Raw genomic sequence first — 13,813 nt, 5'->3', positions numbered from 1 at the left:
AAATATAGTTACCATTTTCTGTCTCAACAGCTTCTAATCTAATGTAGCTTTGAGAATGTTCATTATGTATTTAATGTATGCATTGAAAATGTATGAGTGTCTGTTTTCAATTTCATGAAACGCCCTTGTGTTTGTTTCGTTTTTCTTTTAATTTGTTATGTAATGTTTGTGAATTGTTCCCTAATTTGTTGTGTATGTCACAGCAAAAAATAAAACCCAAAACTGCAAGGATGAGGACAGGTGAGACCTAGGGGACTAGGGGAGGGGGGAGGGTTGACTAGGGGAGGGGGGAGGGTTAACTAGGGGAGGGGGGAGGCCTAGGGGACTAGGGGAGGGGGGAGGGTTGACTAGGGGAGGGGTTAGGGTTGACTAGGGGAGGGGGAGGGTTGAGAAGGAGGAATAGCAATGTTCCTTATATCTATTCTGCAGAGTTCCAGCATTCTCACCCCTCCATAGCTCACGCGTGTGGAGAGACTCACCTCTGCTCCAGTGGTGCATCTCCCTGGTCTGGCAGCCACACCAGAGACTACAGCAGTCACACCTCCGCCAGGGGGCTGAAGCCACACCAGAGACTACAGCAGTCACACCTCCGCCAGGGGGCTGAAGCCACACCAGAGACTACAGCAGTCACACCTCCGCCAGGGGGCTGAAGCCACACCAGAGACTACAGCAGTCACACCTCCGCCAGGGGGCTGAAGCCACACCAGAGACTACAGCAGTCACACCTCCGCCAGGGGGCTGAAGCCACACCAGAGACTACAGCAGTCACACCTCCGCCAGGGGGCTGAAGCCACACCAGAGACTACAGCAGTCACACCTCCGCCAGGGGGCTGAAGCCACACCAGAGACTACAGCAGTCACACCTCCACCAGGGGGCTGGCAGCCACACCAGAGACTACAGCAGTCACACCTCCGCCACGGGGGCTGAAGCCACACCAGAGACTACAGCAGTCACACCTCCGCCAGGGGGCTGAAGCCACACCAGAGACTACAGCAGTCACACCTCCGCCACGGGGGCTGAAGCCACACCAGAGACTACAGCAGTCACACCTCCACCAGGGGGCTGGCAGCCACACCAGAGACTACAGCAGTCACACCTCCGCCAGGGGGCTGAAGCCACACCAGAGACTACAGCAGTCACACCTCCGCCACGGGGGCTGAGCAGACTGGGAAGGTGATGGAAGTTTGGAGTTTGACTCACCAGGTTTCTCTCTCTCTCTGTCTCTGAGTGTGTTTCCGGCTTGTCTGGAGCAGATGGTGAGTTGGAACACTGCCTTCAGCCGGACTGGCGGCAGCTCATCTGCAGCTCTGTAACAGCTGCCTCGTCGTCCTAAAACGTATTGATCACAGGTGGCAGGGAGAACAAGCAGCCAAGCCCTGACACATGGCATCCTGTTGTTTAAAATGAGAATAGTGTTTATGGATGATGCATTTATGTTGCGTTGTTGGATATGATAGCATATTAATGCACTCACGCACGCACGCACGCACGCACGCACGCACGCACGCACGCACGCACGCACGCACGCACGCACGCACGCACCAGGGGAGGCTGGTGGAGGTAGAAATAGGAGGATGAGCTCATTATAATGCATGGAATGGAATTAATTACTCATTCCGTTCCATGCATTACAATGAGCTCGTCCGACACCCCCCCCCCCCCCCCCCCCCCCCCCCCCAAGCCAAGTCTCCTCGGTGCCTCTGAGGCACTCAGTTGTAAGGTTAGCACTGGAGATTTCTCCGTTTGACAAGTTGTTGATAGTTTTCCACTTCCGTGAGCTAATCATACTGTTTTATTCAGTGTCACCTTGCAAAACATTCAGAGGAGGGAGCATGCAAGTCATCGCAGCAGCAAACGCATTCGTTGGAGCATAATAATAACAATACCACAAAGGGAACTTGACAGAGTTGAGGGGGATCTTTTTAAGAACATGCTGTATATTGGGCTTGAGGTAATTGTTCACTAGACACTACTACATACTATAGGTCTCTCTAGTGTTCTTCTAGTGTGACCTCCGGAGGATCAATCACATTTTAATGGTCATTTACACAATATAGAGGATACAATATGATGAAATGCTTTAGGGTAAGCAACTCCACAACAGTGCTACAGGATATTCTACTGGTTGAAAGAGCATTGAAGTAAAACTTTTCCCCAAACACAGGGCACCGTACGGTGGGAACAAGTCCTGCCCTTAGAGGGGATTCAGAGGAGGTTCACCAAGGCCAGGTGAATTATTCAGTCCACAGTCTGCAGTGCTGCTCAGTCCGATGATAACAACATTTTCGGGGAACACTGTTATCAATACTAACAGAGCATGATTAAGTAAGTGCTAGTACCGGCACCATGTAAGCTAAATAAGAGTTAGGAGAACGTAAAAGGCCTTAAAGGTCAATTGGAAAAGCTCTTAATTAGATGCACACACACACACACACACACACACACACACACACACACACACACACACACCGCACACGCACACGCACACGCACACACACACACACACACACACACACACACAGACAAAACAGACAAAATACACACATACACACACACACACACACACACACACACACAGACAAAACACACACACACACACACACACACACACACACACACACACACACACACACACACTGTACAGTATACTAATTAATCACATTGCTGTTCCCCATAGGTATCTGCCACCTACTTAAAGCTGGTGACTCATCTCAGCCAGTGACTCCAAAGACTGTGAGCACGTCAGACCTCATTCCACTTATGAGGCTCTCCACTCGTACACTCATGAAAACCCTCATAGCACAGTCGCCTCATTATTGGACCTCCGACTGAGTTGACTTTATTGATATGCACGTCTATGGCAAACAGTAAGGCAAGCCCGAAAGGCCTTCACTACTCTGCCTCTAAAGAAGTGTTCACTGTCAGAATCTTTGCACTTTTTAATGATCCCTATCTCTGCAATAAGTACCATACTGTAGTGCCCATGCACCCAGGGCTCATCCACCCAGGCCTCATCCACCCAGGGCTCATCCACCCAGGCCTCATCCACCCAGGGCTCATCCACCCAGGCCTCATCCACCCAGGCCTCATCCACCCAGGCCTCATGCACCCAGGCCTCATCCACCCAGGCCTCATCCACCCAGGCCTCATGCACCCAGGGCTCATCCACCCAGGCCTCATCCACCCAGGCCTCATCCACCCAGGGCTCATCCACCCAGGCCTCATCCACCCAGGCCTCATCCACCCAGGCCTCATCCACCCAGGGCTCATCCACCCAGGCCTCATCCACCCAGGCCTCATCCACCCAGGGCTCATCCACCCAGGGCTCATCCACCCAGGCCTCATCCACCCAGGGCTCATCCACCCAGGCCTCATCCACCCAGGCCTCATCCACCCAGGGCTCATCCACCCAGGCCTCATCCACCCAGGCCTCATGCACCCAGGGCTCATCCACCCAGGCCTCATCCACCCAGGGCTCATCCACCCAGGCCTCATCCACCCAGGCCTCATCCACCCAGGGCTCATCCACCCAGGCCTCATCCACCCAGGGCTCATCCACCCAGGGCTCATCCACCCAGGCCTCATCCACCCAGGGCTCATCCACCCAGGCCTCATCCACCCAGGCCTCATCCACCCAGGGCTCATCCACCCAGGCCTCATCCACCCAGGCCTCATGCAAGAGTTGGAAAGGGTGTGTTATTATTCTGTGTGGCTGCCATTGTGGCCACACTCAAGTACGGATGGGAAATTACCTCACATAGGAGCAGCAATTAGGATTGGAGAAGTGAAATATCAGCCCTCCGTCCACCCTGGGTGTAGCCTGGTCCCTGTACAGAATACATGTTTTGTATGGCATTGACAAACATAGTCCAAGAAGTTTCCTAAAGCCCACACTGAATAGCTCTGGGGCCTTAACCTTAGCGCTGATGGTGAATGGATTGTTAGCAGATGGAGGAAACCAGGCTGCACAAAACTCTTGCAGAATAAGAATGAAGTTTTAACCTTTTAAAAAAAAAAAGTCAAATTTCAGATGAAATATACAGTACATTACCAAACCTTCCCTTTCTCAAAACAAGTTTTCTCCCTGAGCCCAATTTAAGAAAGGCTAAACTTCTTCTCCTAGTACAATAATGAAATGAGTGCCTGGAGGGGCCTGTTTAATTACTGGAACATGGCAGGGTCCTTAGAGGGGTGACTCACTACACTCCCTCTGTTGCCTCTCACCCAGAGAGGCCGGAAGGTCAACCGCTTCCGGAAATTACAAGACACAAAATGTAATTTTTCCAATTAAATATTCCCAGTGGGTGCTTCTTTTAATTAACCAAGTTTTCACTAAATAATTTCCACTTTGAAACTTGGACGACGCCTTGGACGCTTGGTGAATGCAAAATGTGGTAAATATGAATATCAAAAGCCTTACAGAATCCAATCCCCTGTTTATTGAAACATGAACTGAAAACAGCCTTTAACACTCCCACATCCACAGAGCGGCAGCCGCGGCAGCCCGGGAGACTCTCTCTCTCAAATGCATGAATCTTCTCCTCAATAACCTTCGTCATTAAACCGCGTGCACGGACACGAGGCTTTTGAAGGGCCTGGCGTTATTGAGCGCCGCTGGTGTTAAAAGGAGCCCCTCGTTTGATTCAGAAGCCTCATGTTGACGCTGCGCTGTGTGATGTTCAACAGGATAAGCTGCTCTGCAGAGGTCACTGCTCTCATCTGCACCACTGATTGATGAGGGGAGATTTTCCCTTGAACTGGAACGGCCCTTGAGTTCAGAGGGCCGTGGGTGGAGTGAGTGTGTGTGTGTGCGTATGTGTGTGTGTGTGTGTGTGTGTATGTGTGTGTGTGTGTGCGTGTGTGCGTGCGTGTGTGTGTGTGTGTGTGTATGTGTGTGTGTGTGTGTGTGCGTGTGTGCATGCATGCGTGCGTGCGTGCGTGCGTGCGTGCGTGCGTGTGTGTGTGTGTGTGCGTGCATACGCATGTGTGTGTGCATGCGTGCGTGCGTGTGTGGAGTACAAAGGAGGCTGCATATGAACTCTCCACGCTTCAGACGGCCCACGTTCAAAGGCAAACAAGAGAGACACAATCAGACAGAGAGCTTGTTTAAACAGACTGCTTGATTTGACGATGTCCTCCATCATCATCAACAGCAAACTCCCGCTTGTTGTTGGCCAGGAAACAAGAAGTAATCTCTTCTCAAAGCAGGATCCAGATCAAACAGGAACATGGAAAACACATATAGCCCAACACTGATTGCTGGACATCAAGGCTGTGATCAAAATCTAACACGGAATCATTAATGCAGCGCATTAAAATCATACATGCATGTACAGTCCATGGAAGAAAGACAGCAATGCTATCTTTCTTTAAAAGATGCAGAATGTGAGAGCCATTGGCTGGCACTTTATATTTTCAATGGATAATGTTTTCTTGTCAGTAGCGAACATCAAGGACATTAAAGGACAAAAGAAACCGACAGTGCAGGAATCTGTACGGGCTGAAGGTTAAATCCAACAATAGTTAAAGTAGAGGCCTAGTATTCGGGAGATAGTTTGTGCTGAGCAGAGCATTTCAGTGTTGGTGCTTTTCAACATCAACGGACAGACATCAAAATAGAGCCTTAGAAACATGTACTGTGGTAAATACACACTCACTAACATCTAAACATGCACTCCAAAAGGAGGGTTTTGAATTACAGCACTTGAGATCAGTTCCACAGCCAGATTTCCCGTGCTAAACCACTGCTGCATGCTTGTTGTGCGCGGTCAGGGGTCAGCAGAGTGGGGTCAGGGGTCAGCAGACCCCTAGTGACAGGTTCCATGAGGGTGTCTACAGTGGGTTAGCGCTCCCAAAGGGACAAAGACGGTAACCAGAAATTTTAGGATGAATTAGCTTCATCGTAAAATCCAATTTCTCCTCAGAATGTCACTTCTCAGACGATGCATAGTGAAAAAGCAACCCTGCGTCTGCGACAGTGACCTCAATTACATTTGATTGAGAAGATTAGAGAAGAAAAGCAAAACAATGAAAAAAAAAAATGTGAAGAAACCGTCATCAACAACAACAACATAAAATGGACACAAAGTTAATATCTTCAGCACATCCAGTCTGAACAGTACAGGGGAGGCTGGCGGAGGTAGAAATCGGAGGACGGGCTCATTGTAATGCATGGAATGGAATGAGGAATGGTATGTTTGATACGTCACGTGTTTGATACCATTCCTCATTCCATTCCATGCCTCACAACGAGCCCGTCCTCTGGTTCTTTCAGTGCCTCCCCCGGCCTCCACCGGGACAGTAAGTCAACTATAGCCCCGTATCATGGTGAGATGTCGAAACATGTGCTAACTTGAAGTTGTTGGTTATTCACTGAAGCGCCCGTAGTTCATCTTCCCCTGGCTCGGCCTTGGCAGCCTCAGGGTTGGGTGGTGTCAGCCAAGGCAATTAGACTTGTGCTGCTGAGAATCTCACCACCGGATCTCATCAGTCCCGAGGTGTGACTGACAGACAGCTGTGCAATGATAATGAAGTGTGAGTGTGTGTGTGTGTGTGTGTGTGTGTGTGTGTGTGTGTGTGTGTGTGTGTGTGTGTGTGTGTGTGCGTGCATACGTACATGTGTGTGTGGGTACAGTAGGATGGATAATTAGTGCTGTGTGTGTGTGTGTGTGTGTGCGTGTGTGTGTGTGCGCGCGCCTGTGGATGTGGATGTGTGTGTGTGTGTGTGTGTGTGTGTGTGTGTGTGTGTGTTTTAACCATTTGCTGTCAAAAGTCAACATGAATGAGGAAGCATTCATAATGTAAATGCCATAAGCTATGATAGTATCAACCAGCCTTTCCCCTTCTCCCGTACGCAGCTGCTGCACACCAACACAGTCCCATCCCCAACTTCACCTAGGACACTATAAATATGCCCCATGGTGACACCACAACCTTGAGGGAGGGGTGTGTGTGTGTGTGTGTGCGTGCGTGCGTGCGTGCGTGCGTGTGCGTGTGCGTGTGCGTGTGCGCGTGTGTGTACGTGCGTGTGTGTGGGTGTGTGTGTGTGTGGGTGGGTGTGCAGTGCAGTGCACGAGCTAAGTATCTTTACTGCATCCTCACACTGAATAATGCATGGTACAAAGCCACATGCAGCAACAGAGCCCTCCGTGCCATCTCCTCTCCTCTCCTCTCCTCTCCTCTCCTCTCAGCAAGACTGCAGGCGTCCCATCAGAACCCAATTAAAAACTCGGCCCCATTACGGCGGCTGAGAGCAGCTGGGCCAATGGTAATGAAGCACGCAAGCACCAACACCGGAATGCTCTGCTCAGCACAAACTATCTCACGAATACTAGGCCTCTACTTTAACTCTAGCAGGTACACAACATCTGATTAATAATCTACTATAACTCCAGTAGGTACACCATATCTGACTGATACTGTAGTCAAACTGCATCGGGCGTTTGTGTCAAAGCATCACAAAAAGCCTCTTTTCAACACCAACGGACAGACATCAAAATAGAGCCTTAGAAACACGTGCTGTGGTAAATACACACGCACTAACATCTAAACCAGCACTCCAAAAGGTGGGTTTTGAATTACAGTACTTCCCCAGATCAGTTCCACAGCCAGATTTCCCGTGCTAAACCACTGCTGCATGCCTGTTGTGCGCGGTCAGGGGTCAGCAGAGTGGGGTCAGGGGTCAGCAGAGTGGGCTTCAAATGTGAGGAGGAAGTGAGTTCCCTGTGACTGACTGCCAGTCACATGACCAGCGGATGGGCATGAGGGTTACCAGGGTTACAGCATCTCAGTAGGAAGCCAGCCTTGCCTGAGCGCTGGGATGGAGGCTGTAAGACAGCAGCGGGGGTCTGAGGAAGGCTCAAACAACTTCAGATGCTGGCGGACTCCGCAGAGCTATAAATAGAGTTCAAGGTCGTGGGTCATTAGCTAGTCTGTCTCTAGCTGATTGCACTTGTTAGATGAAACAGACGTCAAGAGTAACCCCGCAACTCGACTCGCTCTGACCGAGCCTCGAACTTGCGACCTCTGGCTTGCCAACACACGTGACCGCCTCCGCAAATACCCAATGTAAACCAGCTACGCTATCAAACAAAGCTAGCTGTTCTGCAGCGCGTGTGGTGGGGGTATCTGAACTTGAGGAGTGAGTTTACCATCTCAACTCGGTTACATAAGCAGTAGATAGTAGGGCCACGGTGATTGATTCGGTTCGTTTCACAGGGAAGCAAAATTCTGTGTCTGGTCCTTGTCTACGGTGACACAAAGCAGACAGCAGTGGTTGTCAGATCCAGCTCTGTTCCCATCTGCCAGACCCAGGATATGGGCCTCATTCTGTGCAGTCTGCAGCTATTTCAGGACACTGTAGTTCTCAGTATACAGTATATGACCTCTGAACTCGCCAAACCGGAAACCGAGCAGTGGGAAAAAATACTCTGAGAGGAGGAGCGTCAGAGTCTGTCTGACAATGACGAAGAGGACGATGATGACGAAGAGGACGATGACGAAGAGGACGATGATGGGGCGGCAGGTGGCAATTGGAAGGTTGCTGGTTCGATCCCCGCTCCAGGAGGGAGCCGGATGTGAGCTGGTGACTAGAGGGCTGCCGTTGTGCCCTTGAGCAAGGCACTTAACCCCTAACTGCTCCAGGGGTGCTGGAATATGGCTGACCCAGAGCTCTGTTCTCCCTGGGGGTGTGCATGTGTGTTGTCTCAGAGGGGGGGTGTGCAGTGTGTGTGTGTGTTGTCTCGGGGGGTGCAAAAATTACCACATTCCAACAACTGATGAGAATTGATTGCAACCAATAAACAGTCTTTGTGATGTGGTGGACGGCCACCGAAGAGCACAGCTGACGTCATGTGACCGGTAGGTCTGGGGTCCCTACAGCTTTGCGTGTCTACAACTTTGTGCAACCAAGCATCAGTAAAGTTCCCTGGCCCTACAGTGGCTGTATGTCATGCTGTCATTGGGTCCCACATCGGTATGGACATTTCACAGGCCGTCTTGGGCGAGCTGCTGAGGCTGCTGAGGCCGCTGAGGCCGCTGAGGCCGCTGAGGCTCTCAGTGAATATCTGTCTGTATTCTGCGACCATCGGGCAGCACGGCTTTCACCTCGATTTCCAAAGATCATGTTTGTTTTCTCGTAAACTAGAGCCTTTCACGGGAACTCAATAATACGATATTGACCTACTGCACGTACGTGTTTCCCGCCGGAAATCTACGAAAACAGAGCCTTCATTAATCGGGCAAAGCCTTCGACAACACTTGTCGCCAGAAGACACATTTGACATCATAATTGAATATGATTATTCCATCATTCAAATAATAATGATTTCTCATTCTCCTGCAAGCCCAGCAGTACATGTGTCTGTAAATGCTATGGTGGAATCCAACTGTGAGCGGGGGTGTTGCCTTTGGATGACACAGGCCCGGCTTTGACAGAGACAGATTACTCATGTCAAGTCCATGAACATTGCTATTTCGGGATGGCAGTGGGGAGTTAGGGAATATGTGTTGGCAGTGTAATGGCTATCAAAATATTGGAGAGAAGGGCATCCTTTCATGTCACTGTACAGTGCAGTATTAAAAGCCAGTTTTGCTGCGGTACTTTGTTGAGACCCAAATGTAGAGGATGATTAATGGGTTTGAAAGTATCCTGAAGTATTCAGGTCTGATGCATGAGATTGTAATGCCCTTTTCTCCATAAAACCTACTTAATAACGCTGCTCGTGTACAAATGGTTTGAGTGGAGCATCAAGACAGGCAAATTGACTTTGAGACATTAAAACATCCGTAAGAAGCACATAACGAGAAACCCAAAATCGAAATCGATTACAGCAAATGCACGAGTGTGGAATTTCACACAGTCCTGCCTCCCCTCAGACTCGCTGCAAAAGGGCAAAGAAATAAATAAACAAAGAGAAAAAATGTCAAGGGATTTAAAACGGATAGAAAAACTGCAAGCCGCGGGGGAAAAAAACAAGCCATTATCTATAATCATTCGGGAGGCAATCAAACTCAAACAAGACCTTTTAAACCACAATCCTACATTTCTCTGCTGACTGTCTCCCTGCTAATAAACTGGGATTTTCAATTAGCAGCTATCAGACAATGGAACAACGATAACACAAAAACCAATTACACGCGGCGCTGAAGATAACTCCTAATCCGTTTAATAACTCCTGCTTTTTTCACTACTCCCCCTTTCTTCTCTCTCATAACCGACAGATACAGGAGAGGGCGTTCTGTTTTTTGGGGGCAACATGCTCCGTTATCAATATTAGACAGTCATCTCGGCCGGACGGGCGCCTATCTGGTAGATTGATAAGGTTGTGGAGAAGCATCCCGAGGGTGTTGATGGTGGGGTCAGAGTCGTGGAGAGGGGCAGGTCTGTTATCGATATGTGCTCAAGGGTTCAGCGCCTCACTGTGATCACACCTCATCTCACTGCTCCAATGCAGCTCACATCACGCATACTAATGATCATATCCGTACTCTACACCACTGTCCAATCAATGGGTAAAGCGTATTTCTAGCATTATTTCTTTATACAATTCAGGATTATTGTTTATCTTTTGATTAGGTCGGGGAGATGTTACCATTTCTGGCATTTCTGATTCACAGAAGGGGAGAGGCCCTTTTATCTGTCTGTGTACTGTCTGTCCAGTCGAAAGAGATAGCCAACGGCCAAACTACTGAGGAACGACAGGCAGAGTATTCTTATTTCATGGCTCTTCTGATCCAAAAGGAAGGTTTAGAAATAAATATACACTGTGGCTTCCTCCTCCTTCTTATCTCATTTGATGTTGTAAAGCCCCCCCCCCCCCCGTTTTCCACTGTTGGACACTCAAATGTAGCAGACTCATCATACAAAAATGTGTCTTACTGCTCCCACTCACGGCTAAGAAAATTGGATCTGAAATAACTTGCCGTGAAAGGCACCATGGTCATATCTCTGTAATAGTCAGAGCCTGTAACAGATTTTTCAACAGTATGCCGGAGCCCGATATATATAGCCCCTTTTCTAAAACATGCTGCCACTCTTCAGAACTGTCTCTCGGGCAAGGGGAAGGAGAGCTGTATTAGTTATCACTCTGTAATTATCGCTGTAATCACACCGGCACAGAGCGGAGCACGCTGCCCTGCCATAATCAGATTGTCCTCAGGGGGGAGCAGTGGATTTCTGAAGGCTGACATCAGCAGTGTACCATAATCACATTGGCGTCGGCCTGATAGAATGAAGCTGTCCTCCACTGACCCCTCTGGTTTACACTGATAATCCTACGTTATCCAATAAGCTGTAGGATGTTGGGGGGGGGGGGACATGCAATAAAATGTCTTCATTTACTGTAAAAAAAAAAAAATGAAAAAAAAAACGACAACCAAAAAAACATCCCATGTATCCAATCCTATCCTAACAGATGAACATTTTAACATCTCGCTCAAACAAAGCTATGTTTTAGGCCTAGACTTTTCACATACCACGGTTAAACAAATCTGTGTAGGAGATATCATGACTCAAGAACGTCAATGATAGGTAGATTATGGATATATGTGCAGGGAGTATTACCTGCCTTGGAAACCCTCTACTATCCATACACACACACACACACACACACACACACACAGGTCTACTTCTCAGTCAAGGCGTAAACGGTCTTTATGGTTTCGGGGGGAGAGCGTGACAGCCTAGGGAAATGAACATTACTGGGGGCACTGGTGTTGAATAATGCAAAGGATTGACGGGCCATCCTGTGTTGAAACTGAAGGAAAGTGGAGCTGTCTCGACGTCAGTGTGAGGTGGTTACTCCAAAGTCACCGCAAGGTCACATGTCAGCCTGGGCCATCACGGTTCGGCTAGGGAGAGACTCCATAGTGACTTTGATGAAATATCAGCCCTGGGCTCTACAGTATTTTTTTTTTAGGCTCTACAATTAACTCTGCAGTGGCAAAAATGCTAAGCACGTCCACATTTTGCATGCTATTGTCACTCATTTGAAAGTATTCATGATTTCCACACACACTCTAAATGGCCCTTAGTGCCTGGAATGATTTTGTGACAAAAACATTATCTAGCTGATTAAAAACACCATCCACTTTCGCAGGAAAGGGAAGCACAAAGCATGAATACATCATCATTTGCATCAGAATATATTTGCTGTTAGAATCCTTTGTCAAGATATTCACATCACACTGCGTCTGCCTGTTTAGAAAAGCAAATAAACCCCTTAGCTCCGGGCTTGTTTGTCCCAATAAATCAAAATAAAGAGGCACTGGCTGGATGCATTTATCAAATATGGCAATTTGGTTAATGGACTCTGACAACGCTACTGGCTGTCTTTATTTAGATGCAGATGACTTCCTTTATGATGGGGTCTTCTGCCGCCGTTGCTGCTGGGGATATGAAAGAATCTATTTCTGGGGAGTTCTCAGTCAATCACTATCTTTCTCTCTGTCTTACCCACTCCTTCCCTCTTTACCTTCTCTCTTTGTCTCTCTCTCTCTCTCACTCTCTCCGTCCCCCAAAGCTAGAGTCCATTCTCTATTGACGTTAAGAGATCAGTGGACCAATCACCACCTGTTTGCATGGCAGCAGGATGTTGATTAGTGTGATGCACTCTGAGTGGTGGACAGAGATAAAATAGAGATAGAGATAAAATAGAGATAGAGATCAGGGCAATGACATAGGCGGGGCAGAAATTAATAAAGCGCATGCAGAACATACAGAGGCCATCACTATCTCCTCCTTGGACATCAGTCCACTGTCACCATGCCCCTCAGCCACACGCTGTGTCTGTCCTGGTTCAACACCCATGCTGAAAAACGCTTTCTCCTGTCCTCAGCGCGGAATGTGGGTGATATCAAATGACTCAACAAATCAGTCAGCAGTAGAATATTTTGGATGTCATCACTGTGATGGATGAATGTGATGGATGATGGTGATGGATGATGGTGAATGAGGGATTATATTCAAAAACTCAATGGACCATATATAACCAGTAGTATGTAATAATAAATCATAATAAAAGGTATTTATGTAGCACCTTTTATCTATAAATAGATAAAACATAATGCAAATCATATATGCAAATAAAAACAAAAATAACAGTAAACCACAACACTTTTAAAAGGAATAAGGGCAGCATCGCTTAAAGGCTAGTCTATAAAAATGAGTTTTAAGAAGAGGTTTAAAATCTCTTCTAGTAGAGTCCGTGGTCTTTCCCTATGTTACCGTGCCGACCAGGAGAGAGCTGAAAGCTGAGACAACACTGCCCTCTTGGAGAGGAATGCTGTAGTAATGTCATTTCCAGGCTTCTCTGAACAGACACACCCTTCATAGAGGAACGTCACACTTGGAAGCTGGACCACATACATAGAACACCATGAACATAGAACACCATGAACATAGAACACCATGAACATAAACGCCATGAACATTAATTAAACAGTTCAATTAATGTGAGCTACGTTGCTGGTGTGAGGGGTGTGCTCTAGACCTTGGTCAGTTTACACACACACACACACACACACACACGCACACGCACACACGCACGCACGCGCACACACACACGCGCATACACACACACAACTTTATTCAGAGAGATCATAATAAAATGGCTGTTTATGTATTTAATTTCTGCCTGCATCTAGCTGCAGTTTATCCAGACTAATTAGCCAATGAACCCGCAGACCCACGGGTGTGTTTCTGGAGTCTACAGGGCATGTCTGTGTGGTTCTGGAGTCTACAGTGTATTTCTGGAGTCTACAGTGCATGTCTGTGTGGTTCTGGAGTCTACAGTGCATGTCTGTGTGTTTCTG

Source organism: Argentina silus (assembly GCF_951799395.1).
Source record: "Argentina silus genome assembly, chromosome: 12".
NCBI classification, from domain to species: Eukaryota; Metazoa; Chordata; class Actinopteri; order Argentiniformes; family Argentinidae; genus Argentina; species Argentina silus.
The sequence above is the reverse complement of the archived record's forward strand: the minus strand, read 5'-3'. Positions refer to the sequence as shown.